Here is a 12,834-nt window from a genome sequence, read left to right as displayed (position 1 = left end):
ACGTTTAGAAACCATAAAATTCATTGTTAAAGAGAAATTTATTATCTCTCATTCTTGTATTAGCAGTACTTTTATTGCCAGAAATATTTCCCACAAAGATGTCCCAACTTGAGTCTTTTGAGCTACTCAATTGTTCAACTATTTGGGGTTTGGAAGGAAAAAAACAGACAGAATTTTTTTCAGCCACTTTTTCCTCCTAATCACTAAGCATGTACATTTTAAGAGAAATCTAATCCAGCTACTTCTGGTTTGTTTCCATTTAAATCATTAAAATTTATTTTTTAAGTCATTTGTTGTCCAAGAGACTTTTAAAATTAGCTTCTTTGCTTAAAAATCCAAATTGGCCATAAGAGCATGAGCTCTGATGCCAAAAGTTTCAGGTTTGGAACAGAAGGGTGAGCCCCAAGTTGGAAATCAGTTTTACATGCCGGTTATGACATAAAGGGACCATGTGGACTACTTCCCTGACTCATTGAGCCTTCTGTGGAAGCAAACATTATAACTGAGGTTACCAGAAGGTCTTCAAAATAAATCCTGCATTCAGTAGTCAGTCAGAGCTTCTGAAAATTCAAATTTATGGCTTTGTCTTATGTTTGTGCTAATCTGGTGTGATTTCTCCTCTACACTGTTCAAGGCGGGAAAAGCTTTCAAATAAATTTTAATTCATAAAATAATACAATGAGTTAACTCCTTTTTTAATGTTTATGGTTTTTCTTCTTCTTTTAAAACTAAGAAAATCCCTTCAGTTAGAGGCAAACTGAGTAACACCATTAGTTGAGCTCATTTTACTTCCTGCTATCCATTAGAAAAAAACTCTCTATCCTCCACAAAAGTACTATTGCTATTGATGGTAGATTTCTGTGCACTTCTGATGCTGCATCATAAGTTAGGAAAAGTACTTCCACATATAAAATGAAGTACCAAATTGTCATATAACACGGAGGGAGAAAAAAAGAAAAAACTTCTGCATTGAAAGTTTTCTGCATTGCTTATTGGTTAAAATAAAAATCAGAGCTTAATTTTCAGTACAGGTTTCTGGGTCTTCCTAACAGGAGGCATGAACTTTACTAATTTATTTATTACTGACTTTATCGTGTTAGAAATATAGATAACTCACATTTTCCTAGGTTCTCCAAAATAATCAGTCAGAATATATATTTCTACATATTCTGAAGATTTGAGAAATGAAAGCAATAGTTTTCAAAGATAACAAAAATATTTTCTTGTTTGTATCTTAACATGCAGACAAATGAAAGAGACAGTTAAAATAATAACAGACAGAGAAGGAAGTTCACAGGTACAGACTGAAAATACAGCTTGACTTAGGGGCATATCACCAGTTTACAGAATACTGGGTTTTGGTGAAGTAAGTAGGAGGCATTCAAGAATACATCTAGTTTTTCACATTATTTATCAAACAATAATTGATATGTCAGTTATTCACTGGACAGTTTGCAGTTATTTACAATGATGTCTTAATTAATTACAGTCAGTGGTGGAACCAAATATAAAAGGTGTATAAACTTGTCAAACTGAAAATTCTACAGTAGCTTAACTTTAAAAGTTTTATAATTTATTATTCTTCAATTTTTAAACAGTCAAAAGTTACCCTTATTTACTGCTGCAATGTGTGCTTTTAAATTGATCCATTGCTGCTACCCTTCATTTCCTTATCTATGATTCTATAATATAAATGACACACAATAAACTTATGACAGATATAGCGAGACAATTACTGATTAACAATAGTAAAAAGTGCAACTTTTCTGCGTTCCTCAAGTACTTATCAAGCTCTTTGCATAGCTCAATGCTGACATTTGTAGAAAAATATACTTTGTTCAGTAAAGAAACTATAAGCTTTTTCATCTTTTATACGAGTCACTTCTAAAGGTAGACAGACTACATAAATAAGTTTACTTTGTGAATCTGCAACAAGATGAATGGTTTGGCAATTCCAAACAAGGGTCATTGTATAGTGTTTAAAAAGAAACACACACACACATTAAAAAACGGCTTAAACTACTTTAGACATTACTTATGCAATGAATAATAAAGTTTAAAGCTTATATTTTAATATCATTGCCCATATTTTGAAAGGCATTCCTTTTAATCTGAAAAGTTCTAGAATATTTTAAACATTGGAAATTTAGAGGTGAATATAATTGTGCATTCATACCATCTCCTTGAAAACTGAGTAAAAGAAAACAAAATCACTGGTAAAGAGCCAGACAAATCATAGGAAGTGTCATGTCTTAGCTTTTGTATTTACTACAGAGCATGACCAGTATTAGCAATGTTTAAAGTTATGAATATGATAATTACCCCAATCTAATCACTATACTATGTATACATGCATTGAAACATCATATTGTATTCCATAATTATGTATAATTATCATTTGATTTTTAATTGTTAATTACAAGTAAAAATGAGATTATAAGTAAATAAGTAAATCATACTACTTAATGGCATAAATAAATAAGTGCCTCACTTAAATTAATAAAATTTTCCTGACAGTAACTTCTATGACTTTTTTAAAGGTTTTCAGTTTCTTTTAGGAATCATCTTTTTGCCTCTTGAAAGAACTGAGGAAATAATGACTATTTTCCCTTTTGCATTTTTTTCTTTTCTTATCAACACTTTTATTTTCTCACAGTTGAAATACCTAGAGTTTTTTTATTGTGTTTGTATGGTACTCAACAAATCCCACTCAACATTTGGCATAGCTCACACTAACCTATCTACAATAAGGCAGTAATCCCTTTCCTCAGAGGTGCTGCATCATTCTGACAATCATGGCAGTGGGGTAATTTTCTTTGCCAACATGACAAAACAGGGAACATTCTGCACTGCCTTATAAGCACCAGTCCAGAGACCATGAGCTCAACTCTCTCAAAGAAGAGTATCACTGTGAGAAAATAAAGAGGTCCATGTAGTCATTCTTGGGTTTTGCAGGCTCCCTATGAATTTCAGTGTTTAACTTTTCTTCTCATTTTTTTCTTCTCATTTAGAATAAAAATGCAAAAAAAAATTATCCTTTTACGTTATGCTCTTCATTTCAAAACAGGCTACATGAACTCTAGAATACCTGCTTGACTTATTCTCCAAATCAGGATAAAAGTGACATCTACTAACAGGTCCAGACAGACTTTCTATTTCCAAGAAATGAAGGAGAACAAATATATAAGAGAATTCACTTTTTGCTGGATATAACTACAACGACAAGAATGGCTGGTTCCAGCAACACTAAACTTGGCTCAGTCATGCAATGGTCTCAGTGTTGGACAGAATTGAACTTATAATGTATGACAGAAGCAAAGTTGTAATGTACAATTATATAATTTACTTGAACAGTTGCTTTCCATATGGGAAGTAACAGATTGCCCAGTTGCATTTTGGCTAAGACTAAACCTGCCATTATTCAGGGTAAAACAATTTTGTTGAAATCTGGAAATCCTGTAGAAAGCACCTCTAAGTCTCTCTCATGACTCGATATTATTTCTTTTTTTCTGGGAATAGTATACTGCTTTATCCTGCTTTTTGAGTGTTCTTGACCCATGTTTAGCACATAGTATTTTCTAGAGAATATAATTATGCCCTAACAGATTTTACAAATAAGATAACCATCAGGCCATTCGACCAGATTTTTATGATGAAACCAAAACATAAAATTCAGAAATGAAGAAGGCATCAAAAAAACAATAAATCTTTCTCTGCATATTCCTTTCTAAACATTTAAATTTACAAGGAAAACATACTATGAAGGCAACGGGTCTTTTTTTCTCTAATTTTATAGTACCAAAAATTATATCTCTGTTGAATACCAAAGTAGAACTCCTACATATTTAACAATATTCCCTCACGGTTAAGTTGTACTCCAGGAGAAGTATTTTATGGGGTGTGGAACATTCTTATTCATGACCTTAACATTTTAGAACAGTTTGATGGATAAGCAATGCATTTTCTACATTGATGCATAAATAATCTAGATCCCAAAATGTATCTTCAAAGTTTGAAAACTTACATTGTCCAGTAAAAATATGTCATTATCACCCTTTGAAAAAGTCTTGAAATTGCAACTATCTGTGGCCAAATATCATTTTCAGAAATCTGTCCCCCTGTGTGTAGATTTGTGAGTCCCATGGTTAGACAAAGGGAAATTATCCAAGGCAAAGTTGTTCGAATAGGCAATTATCCAACAGACTGGAGCCAAGACAATACTCTGGAGGTAATTGTACAGGTTCAATTGCAGCTGCGTGGGAAGTATGGACACCAATCACCTCTCTGAAGACTTTGCATGTCTCCAGGAAGACCAAACTAGAAAGATAATGTTTGTGTCCTAGGCTTTTGGTTTATACTTAAAAGGAAAAAAGTGAGAAGAAGGCTTAACACATTTACATATCTGTAACATTTCTACCTCCAAATAATTACATTATACAATAATATCATAAACTTTTTTGCAGCCCTGTAATATTCAAACAGCAAACCAAATAGTGGAAACAAGACTTGAAACACAGCACAACAATATTAGACACTTCCATGCAGTGCCTGCAGAGAATAATAGTAGACTTACATTTGCAAACTAGCTGCACATATGCAATCTCACTTGCTCCTCTGGACAACCCAAGAGGGAAGTTATTATGACCTTCCTTTTACTGATGAGGAAATTAAAGCTCAGAAAGCTGGAGACATACTCAGCTAGTAAGTGAAGAGTAAGGACTCAAACCAGGTGTTTGTCAAGAACCAATGCTCTCTCCATACATGCCTTTTAGGGCAAGTTCTTTAAGGGTAAATGGTGGGTAGTGTACTTACAAACACAGAAACAGATCTTTCTTCCATCTCCCTCAAAATTCCTACCATTTCCACTCTTACCACTGCCATCCTAAAAAAATAAATCCTTACTGAGAAGTAAGCATTAAATTATACTGAGTCTCACTTTATGATGAAAGCATCCCTGGGAGTTTTTAACATTTTAAGTTAAAACGCTTTGATATCAATTACCTAGTTTTATCAGATCTCCTTTACATTCCTCAGAATGAGAAAGTCAGAATTGACTATGTCTGTAAGATTAACAGAGCAAAGGGAGAGGGTGTTGAAAAACATGGAAAAGTGAGGGATCTTAAAGTTGAAAATGTTTATTATAGTTGGCCTATTTTTTAATTATCCAGTGAGAAGTACCGAACTATATTCTACTTTTCCCAATGTCTTTGAATCCAAGCATGATTTAGAAGACATTTCTTATAGAATGAAATTAGCTATGCTGCCATACATTTTGAGTCCATCACTTAATGAGAGCAAATGCATTTATGTTCATCTGTTTATTAAACCCCACTACGTGTCAGATGTTGAGCTAAGTCTGAGATTAAACGTACAAACAAGACAGTATCCCTGCATGCAAGAAACTTGTAGTGAAGCAAGGTACACAAATGACATCTGACACTATATCCTCTGTCAAAACTCAATTTGTGGAAGGCACAAAAGAATTAATCTGACAATATCAATCATCCCTCCTTAAAAGTCTCTTCCATTTGCTTATATGACACCAAAACAGGGTGCTTTCCCCTGTCACCTGTGTGTTGGCTTTTACTGAAATGCTTTTGTGGTTCCTCGTTTTTCTACCCAGCCCTACAAATGTTAGTGTTCCTCAGTAATCTGTCTAGTTGCTCTCTTATCCTCTCATGCTGCAGCCTCTCCCTGAGCTCTCTCAGACCACTTCAGCTGACAACTCCCAATCAAAGTTTTCAGCATATCTCCCTCTCCTGAGACCAGTCCTATATTCTCAACTACTTACCAGACATCTCCACATGGATATTTTAGACACCTCATTCCCAAAATGGTTCCACTTCCTGATCACTTTCCCAGTAAATGGAAACATCAGCCAATCAGGAGCTCACATCCATATACTGGGAGAGGTTTTTGTCCCAAATTTTCACTTACTCTATACATTTAATTGATTAGAAGTCACTTCATTCATTCACTTATTCATTCGGTCCAGCAGTCAGTGTCTATTGAGTACCATGTAGTGTGCCAGACATTAAGGTACCATGCTGACCTAGTCACTGCCCTTACAGAGCTTTTAGTCTAATCAATAATACACATGAGCAGGAAGCTGAAATATAGATAATGAGTAAGAGTTAGAGAAGTAAGAATGGGAAGAAAAGAGCATGTGCAAAACTGTGAAAGCAGGAGAACAGAATATCGAAAATGCATTGAAAGAACTTTAGGATGTCTAATGCTTAGAATAAAAAAGGTTAAGGGGTGAGTGATACATGTAAAGAAGTAGACAGGGCCTTATAAGCCATGCTTAAGAGTGTACATTATAAGTCTCACTAGAAGTCATGGAGGGATTTTAAACAGGCAAATAATATAATAACATACGCATTTGAGTAGATTAAAAGAGGGAAAGATTAACGCATGGACATGAAATCGAAGACTTTCGCATTAATCCGGATGACAAGTAGATGTCAATTCAAACCAGGAAAATAATAATAGGAACAGAGAGAAGTTAACAGATCAGAGAAATATTTAGAAGGTGGAACAAATCGAATGTAATTATATTTAGATATGGAACACAACGGAGAGAGAGAAGTCAAAGATGATTTCCAAGTTTCTCCCTGAAATAATTGGATGATGTTATTTAAAGAGATTGGAAACAATGGAGGATAAGAAAACTGGAGGGAACAGATGATATGTTATTTCAAAATACCAATAAGATAGCTGAGTGAAAACATCTAATGGGCAGGTGAATATATTGATTTTAAGTTCGAATGTGATTGTTGCAAAGGAATCATTCACTTGGGAATCATCAGCGTATGGCTGATACTTCAAGTCACAGAAATAGATGACCTATTACAAGAACTGAAGAATGAAAAGAGAAGGCTATAAGAAAGGCTCCTAAGGGAGAGAAGCCTGCAAAGATCAATAAGAAAGAACACCCAAAAAGGTAAAGGAAACCTCATCTGTCATGGATGTCAAAGGAAAAAAAAGTGTGTCAAGATCAATAGTGTCAAATTCTAAAAAAGATCAAATAACATAATGACTGAGGCATGTCTCTTGGCTTTAGCAAGATCACTAGTGACTTCAAAGAGAGGAGTTTCAGCCACGCCAAGGAATTAACGCAGTGTGTGGATGTAGATGTCATATCTCAGTGAGTTTAAAAAGGAATAGGAGATAAAAGAGGAGGCAGTAAGTGTAAACAATTCTCAAAATGGTTGATTGCAAGGGAGTGGAGAGAAATCAAGAGTACTCAGAAAGGGATGAGAGATTTAAATATGGTTTGTTTACAAAATGGGAGACATTTTGCCCTATTTAAATTCTAATCGAATATGTCAGAAGGAGAGAGGGAATAATTCATTGAGCCAGATTACTGAGAAAATGATAAGAGAGGAGATCTAGAGCTCAGGTAGAGAGATTATTCTTAAACAAAAATTATAATAGGATGGAATGAATAAAAGATGGATATAGTGTAGATTTTCTTTGTAAAGTAAAATACATGTGATTCTGTTAAGAGAGGAGTGGTTGGCAAAGGAGGATGTGCATGGCAGGAGTCCAAGAGAATAGAAACATTGAGCTTCTATGTAGAACTAAAGAAATAAGATAAAAAGATGACTAGGCCATGTAAAATGTAAGGAAGTTTAGGAAACTGCTTAAAGACTAGTTGAAATGATGAACCACAGAAATTAAACTGGGTAATATAAAAAATAAAGACGGGACTGGGCACGGTGGCTCATGCGTATAATCCCACTTTGGGAGGCAGAGGTGGGTGGATCATCTCAGGTCAGGAGTTTGAGACTAGCCTGGACAACATGGCAAAATCCTGTCTCTACTAAAAATACAAAAATTAGCCAGGCGTAGTGGCACACACCTGTAGTCCCAGCTACTCCGGAGGCTGAGGCAGGAGAATCACTTGAACCTGAGAGGCAGGGGTTGCAGTGAGCCAAAACTGCACCACTGCATTCCAGCCAAGGCGACAGAGAGAGACTCCATGTCAAACAAATAAATAAATAAATAAAATAAAGACAGAAAGTGACCAATAGAATGCACACAGGTTTAAAAAAAAAAAAAAAAAAAAAAAACTGGAGAAACTGGAGGTCCATCTGAGGGGAGGGAAAAAAAAAAAAAAAAAACTGTGTAGTTGAAGTAACAGAATGAGAGACTCTGAAGGATAGGAAGTTGTACAGTGGTTTATTATTTCTTAGGAAGAACTGTTAGGTTATGACAAAGTCCAGGTTGTGGTCATGGAAAGGGCTGAATAAGTAGAAAGGAAGTAAAGTTGTCTGGAAACAACAAAGAAAATGAGAAACGCTAAAGAACTATAGACATGAACACTATAGACACCTAAGATGATGTCACAACTGAAAGAAGAAAGGACACAATGAATAAGGATTGTTGAATCTTAAGAGCCTCAAATGCCATGCTCAAGTAAGAATTATATTCAATGTCTCTCTTTGTTCTAGATGAACACAGACTGCATTAGATACCAACCCTGAGTATTTAAGTTTGTAATTCAAGTGAAATAAATCAATTCTTCCTCTCAAAATAAATTTAAAACTTCTTGAATTTGGCTTAAGAAACATCTAGATCCTGGGGGAAACAGAGATTATTATGGCTATTTCTCCAGTGGATTTAGGTATTTGTGGGGTTTTTCCTAAATATATGTGAAAATATTATTTTCAGTTGTCACTTTTTTAAAAATTTCTAAATAGCATTCTTATTTTCATAGAATAATATTTTTTCACCAAGCATAATGAAGCACATTGTAAACGGGGGTTTGACTAAGGTTGTTCAATTCTTGTCTCATATTGACATTGACACAAGAATCCATTGACATGCATCATATTCTCAGTTAGGAGTGATTTTAGCTGCAAGTAATAGAAGACCTGACTAACAGTCAATAGGACAAAAGGAGTTTATTTTTCTTAAATAAGAAGAGATAAAGAGGCTAGTGTTGGAGAAAATCTTTTAAGATCCAGGATCCTTCTATCTACTTAGTCCACCATTCTTGGAATAGTTTGTTGCCTCATGATTACAAAATGGCTTCTACATCTTTGCTCTAGTTCTTCATGCAGGGCAAGAAGAAGAAAGCAAAGAGCAATAACGGCTACATCTATCCTTTCGATTAAGAATGCTTTTTCTGAAGCCCTTATAGCTGACTTGCTTTAGGTCTCAGTGCCCCTAAGTGGATCACAGGGCTACAATTAGCTATGTGAAATCTGGGAAGCAGAAGGCAGGAATGTCATGATTAGCTTACACTGGTTGATTCTCAACCAGTAGAAACATCACTCTCCCCATCCCCAGGGAATGTCATAATATTCATGAGAACATTTTGATTATCATAATGATGGTGTGGATACCAATAGTACTACTGGCATTTAGTGCATAGAAGCCAGTGATTCCAAAAGCACTGAAATGTTAAGAACAGTATTTTACAATGAAGACTTGCACTGCCCAAAATGTCACAGTGACTCCATTGAGGCACACTGGCTTAGATCATTTATGGCCCATCACTGGAAGGGGCACATTGCTATTCCAAACAAAATCTGTGTTCTGTTAGCAAAAACGTGGATATTCAGAACTGACAGTGTCTGCAGCATCTCCTCTGAGCCTTCAGGTGTTTGTAATAATTTTCTTTTTTTTATTATTATTTTACTTTAAGTACTAGGGTACATGTGCACAACATGCAGGTTTCTTACATATGTATGTATGTGCCATGTCGGTGTGCTGCACCTGTTAACTCATCATTTACATTAGGTATATCTCTTAATGCTATCCCTCCCCCCTCTCCCAACCCCCCAGCAGGCGCCGGAGTGTAATGTTCCCCACCCTGTGTCCATGTGTTCTCGTTGTTCAGTTCCCACCTATGAGTGAGAACATGCAGTGTTTGGTTTTCTGTCCTTGCGATAGTTTGCTGAGAATGATGGTTTCCAGCTGCATCCATGTCCCTATAAAGGGCATGAACTCATCCTTTTTTATGGCTGCATAGTATTCCATGCTGTATATATGCCACATTTTCTTAGTCCAGTCTATCATTGATGGACATTTGCGTTGGTTCCAAGTCTTTGCTATCGCGAATAGGGCCGCAGTAAACATACGTGTGCATTTGTCTTTATAGCAGCATGATTTATAATCCTTTGGGTATATGCCCAGTAATGGGATGGCTGGGTCAAATGGTATTTCTAGTTCTATATCCTTGAGGAATCACCACACTGTCTTCCACAATGGTTGGACTAGTTTACAGTCCCATCAACAGTGTAAAAGTGTTCCTATTTCTCCACATCCTCTCCAGCACTTGTTGTTTCCTGACTTTTTAATGATTGTCATTCTAACTGGTGTGAGATAGTATCTGATTGTGGTTTTGATTTGCATTTCTCTGATGGCCAGTGATGATGAGCATTTTTTCATGTGTCTGTTGGCTGCATAAATGTCTTCTTTTGAGAAGTGTCTGTTCATATCCTTCACCCACTTTTTGATGGGGTTGCTTGATTTTTTCTTGTAAATTTGTTTAAGTTCTTTGTAGATTATGGATATTAGCCCTTTGTCAGATGGGTAGATTGTAAAAATTTTCTCCCATTCTGTGGGTTGCCTGTTCACTCTGATGGTAGTTTCTTTTGCTGTGCAGAAGCTCTTTAGTTTAATTAGATCCCATTTGTCAAGTTTGGCTTTTGTTGCCATTGCTTTTGGTGTTTTAGTCATGAAGTCCTTCCCCATGCCTATGGCCTGAATGGTATTGCCTAGGTTTTCTTCTAGGGTTTTTATGGTTTTAGGCCTAACATTAATTTAAGTCTTCAATCCATCTTGAATTAATTTTTGTATAAGGTGTAAGGAAGGGATCCAGTTTCAGCTTTCTACATATGGCTAGTCAATTTTCCCAGCACTATTTATTAAATAGGGAATCCTTTCCCCATTTCTTGTTTTTCTCAGGTTTGTCAAAGATCAGATGGTTGTAGATGTGTGGTATTATTTCTGAGGGCTCTGTTCTGTTCCATTGGTCTATATCTCTGTTTTGGTACCAGTACCATGCTGTTTTGGTTACTGTAGCCTTGCAGTATTCTTTGAAGTCAGGTAACGTGATGCCTCCAGCTTTGTTCTTTTGGCTTAGGATTGTCTTGGGTATGCAGGCTCTTTTTTGGTTCCATATGAACTTTAAAGTAGTTTTTTCCAATTCTGTGAAGAAAGTCATTGGTAGTTTGATGGGATGGCACTGAATCTATAAATTACCTTGGGCAATATGGCCATTTACACAATATTGATTCTTCCTATCCATGAGCATGGAATATTATTCCAATTGTTTGTGTCCTCTTTTATTTCGCTGAACAGTGATTTGTAGTTCTCCTTGAAGAGGTCCTTCACATCCCTTGTAAGTTGGATTCCTAGGTATTTTATTCTCTTTGAAGCAATTGTGAATGGGAGTTCACTCATGATTTGGCTCTCTGTTTGTCTGTTATTGGTGTATAGGAATGCTTATAATTTTGGCACAGTGATTTTGTATCCTGCGACTTTGCTGAAGTTGCTTATCAGCTTAAGGAGATTTTGGGCTCAGATGATGGGGTTTTCTAAATATATAATCATGTCACCTGCAAACAGGGACAATCTGACTTCCTCTTTCCTAATTGAATACCCTTTATTTCTTTCTCTTGCCTGATTGCCCTAGCCAGAACTTCCAACACTATGTTGAATAGGAGTGGTGAGAGACGGCATCCCTGTCTTGTGCCAGTTTTCAAAGGGAATGCTTCCAATTTTTGCACATTCAGTATGATACTGGCTGTGGGGTTGTCATAAATAGCTCTTATTATTTTGAGATACGTTGCATAAATACCTAGTTTATTGAGAGTTTTTAGCATGAAGGGCTGCTGAATTTTGTCAAAGACCTTTTCTGCATCTATTGAGATAATCATGTGGTTTTTGTCTTTTGCTCTGTTTATATGCTGGATTACGTTTATTGATTTGTGTATGTTGAACCAGCCTTGCATCCCAGGGATGAAGCCAACTTGATCATGGTGGGTAAGGTTTTTGATGTGCTGCTGGATTTGGTTTGCCAGTATTTTATTGAGGATTTTTGCATCAATGTTCATCAGGGATATTGGTCTAAAATTCTCTTTTTTTGTTGTTGTGTCTCTGCCAGGCTTTGGTATCAGGATGATGTTGGCCTCATAAAATTAATTAGGGAGGATTCCCTCTTTTTCTATTGATTAGAATAGTTTCAGAAAGAATGGAACCAGCTCCTCTTTGTACCTCTGGTGGAATTCGGCTGTGAATCCTTCTGGTCCTGGACTTTTTTTGGTTGCTGGCTATTAATTATTGCCTCAATTTCAGAACCTGTTATTGGTCTATTCAGGGATTCAGCTTCTTCCTGGTTTAGACTTAGGAGGGTGTATGTGTCCAGGAATTTATCCATTTCTTCTAGATTTTCTAGTTTATTTGCATAGAGGTGTTTATAGTATTGTTTAATGGTAGTTTGTATTTCTGTGGGATTGGTGGTGATATTTCCTTTATCATTTTTTAATTGCATCTATTTGATTCTTCTCTCTTTTCTTCGTTATTAGTCTTGCTAGTAGTCTATCAATTTTCTTGATCTTTTCAAAAACCTAGATCCTGGATTCACTGATTTTTTGAAGGGTTTTTTGTGTCTCTATCTCCTTCACTTCTGCTCTGATCTTAGTTATTTCTTGCCTTCTGCTAGCTTTTGAATGTGTTTGCTCTTGCTTCTATTGTTCTTTTAATTGTGATGTTAGGGCATCAAATTTAGATCTCTCCTGCTTTCTCTTGTGGGCATTTAGTGCTATAAATTTCCCTCTACATCCTGTTTAAATTAGTCCCAGAGATTCTGGTTTGTTG

This window comes from Macaca nemestrina, chromosome 3, assembly GCF_043159975.1.
Source record: "Macaca nemestrina isolate mMacNem1 chromosome 3, mMacNem.hap1, whole genome shotgun sequence".
Taxonomy (NCBI): Eukaryota; Metazoa; Chordata; class Mammalia; order Primates; family Cercopithecidae; genus Macaca; species Macaca nemestrina.
The sequence above is the reverse complement of the archived record's forward strand: the minus strand, read 5'-3'. Positions refer to the sequence as shown.